Consider the following 5,997-nt stretch of genomic DNA (forward strand, 5'->3'; position numbering starts at 1 on the left):
TATAAACACCTTAATACAAAATAACTTACATTTCAAATTTTGTTAGCTAATGAATTATCCAGGCTGAACAACCGCCATGTAGAACAGGGCCGGACTGGGACAAAATTTAACTCATCCAGGCCATCCCATACACCCACAACAAATTCTGAAACCATGGACAACACTATTTTTTGTGTGACCATCACATAAAAAAAAGGTTAAAATAATTAGGCTGGGCCCGTGCAAAATAACTATATTTTCTAAATTGCCTAAATGTCAAAATTAGTACAACAATAACTACACCATGACAATTTATTATAGAAAAATCCTAATATTGAACATGTGATTGCATTATCATGAGTCATATTTTTCACTTATAAAAATTAACTATGATTTTATTATAGTAAATGTATAGTAACCATACTTTTTAGTGGATTGATATTGATGACCATTTGTATAACCATAGTTTTAATTCAAATTCCATGGTTAAACTAGTGTAGCAAAACCATAATTTGTTGTTACCTTAGTAACCAGTTTTATAACCATGGCTAATTTTCATAAGGGTTGTCTGCCCTAGCTCCCTCTAAACCTATTATAAAACAATGTGAATATTTGTCAGCGATGCCAGTCAAGACTAACCGATTCATGATTGATTAGAGATGTATTATCGAATGGCGAAAATACAGAAAACTAAAGTAACAAGCCTGGTTTGAAAATGTAAGGAATATTGTATATTTGTGTAAAAACGTAAGGAATAAAAGTAAATAAATAAATAATATTTACAGGTGCATCTCAATAAATTAGAATGTCGTGGAAAAGTTCATTTATTTCAGTAATTCAACTCAAATTGTGAAACTCGTGTATTAAATAAATTCAGTGCACACAGACTGAAGTTCTTTTAATTGTGATGATTTTGGCTCACATTTAACAAAAACCCACCAATTCACTATCTCAACAAATTAGAATATGGTGACATGCCAATCAGCTAATCAACTCAAAACACCTGCAAAGGTTTCCTGAGCCTTCAAAATGGTCTCTCAGTTTGGTTCACTAGGCTACACAAGCATGGGGAAGACTGCTGATCTGACAGTTGTCCAGAAGACAATCACTGACACCCTTCACAAGGAGGGTAAGCCACAAACATTAATTGCCAAAGAAGCTGGCTGTTCACAGAGTGCGGTATCCAAGCAATAATTAAATAAATAAATAGTGAAGTACTGATACCAGAAAAATCTATTTAAGTACAGAAACGAAGTATTTGTACTTCGTTACTTCCCATCTCTGCAGACTATATCATTCAAAAGTTTTTTCAAATTACTATATTCAGCAAGGACAAATTAAATTAATCAAAAGCGACAGTAAAGACATTTGCTACAAAAGATTATTTCAAATACACGTTCTTCGTTTGAACTTTTCAAATTGACAGGAATAAAATACATTAAAATATATTAAGAAAACAATTGTTTATAGATCAAAAAGTAGAAATAAAGCATGAAAAAATATAAAAAACCACTTGAATTAAATGTCTATAGGCTAATTCCAAACGGAAGTGAGTATCCCTATGCCCTACTCCCTTCGACGAGCCACAGACCCCTTGAACGTGCGTGCATCATTCAGTACTCCATCAGTTGTTGCAAATAATGTTAAATATTTCTTATTATTATTTTATTCAAATATTGTCTTATTGTGCCTTATTTACTGTTAAACTTTTTCAAACTAAACTTGCTTACACGTCTTAAATCATATTTTTATCACTGATGAAAAATATTTTGTATTACATTAAAATAAAGACAAATTTAATAAGCCTATTCTACTTACGTTTGTATGTGAAGTCGAAATCAACCCCAACTTTGCTTTAAAAAGCAACGCAACATCTCCTAACCGAAGATTACATGATCACAAATGGAAATCACTTCCGTGAAGTGACCATCGCATGTTTCCTTCGCTAACGGACTTCTGAAAGGGCCCTTCCTGAAGGGATTCAGTTGTTCACTTACGTTTGGAATGTCCCTACAAATGGCATCCCCTTCGCCCTATATATTTATGGAGTTGTATAACACTTTTTCCCATCTTGTTATGGTGGTTACTGCCCTTCCCTTAAGGCTGGAAATATATACCTGATGACATCTGTCTACCGTTATAATCCTTTCTTTCTGTTCATGTTTTTCCTTGTCTCAGGTTGTCTTTCAGAGCAGGACCTGTGTGTTTGCTCTCCTTGGAGGCAGCTGATGATGCTAGAATGTAAAACATCTCCTCCCAAAGGCAAGTCCAAGCAGATTCTGTTAAACAGAGCATGATCACATACAGTGGGTACGGAAAGTATTCAGACCCCCTTAAATTTTTCACTCTTTGTTATATTGCAGCCATTTGCTAAAATCATTTAAGTTCATTTTTTTCCCATTTTTTACCCTTTGCTGAGTATTTAGTAGAAGCACCCTTTTGATCTAATACAGCCATGAGTCTTTTTGGGAAAGATGCAACAAGTTTTTCACACCTGGATTTGGGGATCCTCTGCCATTCCTCCTTGCAGATCCTCTCCAGTTCTGTCAGGTTGGATGGAAAACGTTGACTGTCCTGGAGTCACAGCAGGACATGATATGAACTCAGACTGCTTGAAGGTCCTTTCAAAGTGGATCATAATTGCAACAGGGACACACACCCACACACACAGTGTGAGGATGGCAGGTGATTGGTCATTTTCAAGGGAGCGATTACTCAGACTGAGTGAGCGAGTGTGACCTGTACTCGCAGTGAACATCCAAACACAAACAGAGCATTAACTTACTCTTCTGAACCCCAGCTTGCCTGCAGTGTCACCATGGTTACACATCACCATGGATACACAACATATACATACACTGTGTCATAGATCCAAACCACAAATACATAAAATGCTCTGCCCACATTCCAGCTTGACTCCAAATATGCAAGGTCTATTGTTCTGCTATATACTGAAACATGTTCCTGTAGTGCTTTGAGAAAGGGCAGAATTATTTCATGATGATTGTATCAGATGGTAACACCATGAAAACACACTATGCTACATGATATTTACATGATACTCCAAGGTATTACCATGGTATACACGTAAAAAATATAACACAATGCTTCAATGATAATATACCATGGTTTTGTACGAGTACCATATCTGTGCACTTTGTTAATAACATCAGGTTTTTTTTTTTACTTTATGATGATTCCTGACCCCCTAGAATATGAATGCAGCTATGTATTTTTCAAATATAATACCCCATACTGTGAAATATACAGTAAAACAATATATACAGTAAATGTGTAAAATATTATAGGGAAATTATTAGCTTTCTACAAACATAAAACAGCAAATATAAAACTATATGGCTGTCTTTAGATTGTACATAACTGCATTTAGTCATTTACAGTTAGTCATTTAGCAGACGCTTTTATCCAAAGCGACTTACAAATGAGGACAATAAAATCAGTCAAAACTAACAAAAGAGCAACAATATATAAGTGCAAATGACAAGCCTCGGTTAGCCTAACGCAGTACACATAGCAAGGTATATATACAGTGGGTACGGAAAGTATTCAGACCCCCTTAAATTTTTCACTCTAAAAACAAGTAGATAGAATAGAAAAATAGAAAGCTAGTGTTTTTTTTGTTTTTTTACTGCATCAGAGTATATATTTTACAATTTATAGTTTAATTATTTTCTCATGAATTTCCATTTATTTCTTATAGTGGAATATTTCTACATATACTTGAAAAATTGACAAAATAATTTCCATATTAATGATAAATGAAAATGTGAAAATATATTTTATTATTCAAGTATATATATACACCTTCACGTATTCTGTGATATTGCGTCACACATAATTCTTGATTCAGTATGGACAGAAAACGACTCCTTAATTACTCCGTAATCTGGAATTCCTGACAAATCCCTGTGACGTCTGACCTGCAGATCTTGTTGTATGTGCATGTTTGAAATCCTGTGCATTTGAGCTTTTTCGCCACTCAGACTGACATGTTTGAGAAACTGCACTTCAGCAGTGTGCTTCACCTGGGGAAAGTGTTTGTGGAATAACCCTAGTAAGTTTGAAATAACAAATTTTTTCTTTAATATGCCATAAAAACATCTTTATCCACAGAGCTGTGTCAAATGGGGTTCTTAAATCACAGAGTAATCTCACAAATACACTTACTGCACTACAGGTAGTTACTGGAGGTGCTTGTGTGTGTTTACTTGTCCAACAGAAAATAAAAGATGTGTCAGTTCAACATCATCTCTCTTGTAATCACCAGGTATGCTTACATGCACTAACTTTCATCAATCAGAATAAATCCAGACTGATTTCACATACTGAAAGATCGGTTTCAATTCAATTCACATATTTGCTTATATGTGCATTACATGTCCAAACAAAAATTCAGTGCAAACACTCAAATTACAAAATGTGCTTACACAAGTGATTAAAGTGCTGTTTTTCTGAGATGTTATTTTTAATGTAATTAATTAACTAAATAAATGTGTTCAATTGACAGTTCATGTGTGTAATTGTAATGTCACACCAATGAAATCAATGCTCAGAGGCAACTTCTTTATGCATGGCACATTTCCCCCATCAAGTGCAATGACCTCAGACCTCCAAAGCTGTCTTAATGCTCTACTGTAAGCGAATAGGGTCAGTCTGAGTGAATAGAGACTAGTTACTGAGCTAGTGGCCTTCAACGCAAACACACACACATACAATCATGTTGAGTGTGATGGGTTTGGTTTACTGACGGATCATATGGAGAGAGCTGGAGGTCAGGGAGAAAAGCGGTATAATCCTCTCATGCAATTGTGAGAAGGACTCAAATAAATGCAGGATTACCAGAGAGGAGGACAGCAAGAGCATATCACGACAGCAAATACAGAAATGACTATGCATACAGTACATACAGACAGGACCAAAACCCCCAATATTCAGATTACTGGTTGACCAATATGGGTCTTAAAGTGGTGCTATTATGCTTTTTCACTTTTTCAACTTTAGTTAGTCTGTAGTGTTGCTCTTTGAGCATAAAAAAAGATCTGCAAAGTTACAAAGCTCAAAGTCCACTTCAAAATTAGATATTTTATTAAACAGAAATCACTTTTCAAAAACTACAACAAACGACTCGTTTTGGACTACAACGCATATTTTCTGGGATTTGTGATATCACAAATATCAGCGAATGGGACGAGACCTGGTTGAGCTGCACTAGAGAAGGCAACGAGTGTTATCACTATGTCGGAGACACGCTAGTTTCGCCAAGGCAGACAAACCTTATGGTAAGTAGGGCTGGGTATCGAGTTCGATACTTTTTAGGCACCGACTGAATTGCCTCGATACTATCGAGTATCGAAAAACGTCTCGTCGTTCGGTACCAAATTTCGATACCTAAGGGGTTAATCTCATCAACGTCAGTGAGGCGCAGATCGATCAGTGTTTGCCATCTGCGAGAGCAATGCGAAAATGTACAGAGCAATCTACTCGTAGTAATATAGGTCTGCACAGCCGGTCTGCGACTGTGACACTCAGAGATGTGGCTCACACGTGAGTATTTAGTGTGAATGTGTCCCAGCCCCCTTAGATGTAAGGCTACATTTACACTGGTGCGCTTTTGTTTTAAAATGAAAACGATCCTCGTCTTACTGGCGTTTCCACTGCGTTTCAAACCGGCTTTCCACTATCTCCAACAAATGACAGACCAAAAGTCATTCATTTCCAATGGAGAGTAGAGCGGGAGCTGCGTGGAGTTCCAATCATATGAAGATGTCCGTTCATACTACAAGACTGAAAGCGCGTGTTATGTGACCATTCATGCACACTGTAGCATCATGCTACATAAGACCAGGGTTTAAATTGGGCCGGGCCGTCTGGGGCTGAGCCCCGGCACTTAACGTTCCAGGGCTTGACATTAACTCTTCATTAACGCCAGACAAGTAACATGATTAAAACATCAGTAACCAAAAATAACTATGTAAACACCAAAACGCAATATTATTC

The sequence above is a fragment of the Sinocyclocheilus grahami genome, unplaced genomic scaffold (genome assembly GCF_001515645.1).
Source record: "Sinocyclocheilus grahami isolate Dianchi unplaced genomic scaffold, SAMN03320097.WGS_v1.1 scaffold4.1, whole genome shotgun sequence".
Lineage (NCBI taxonomy): Eukaryota > Metazoa > Chordata > Actinopteri > Cypriniformes > Cyprinidae > Sinocyclocheilus > Sinocyclocheilus grahami.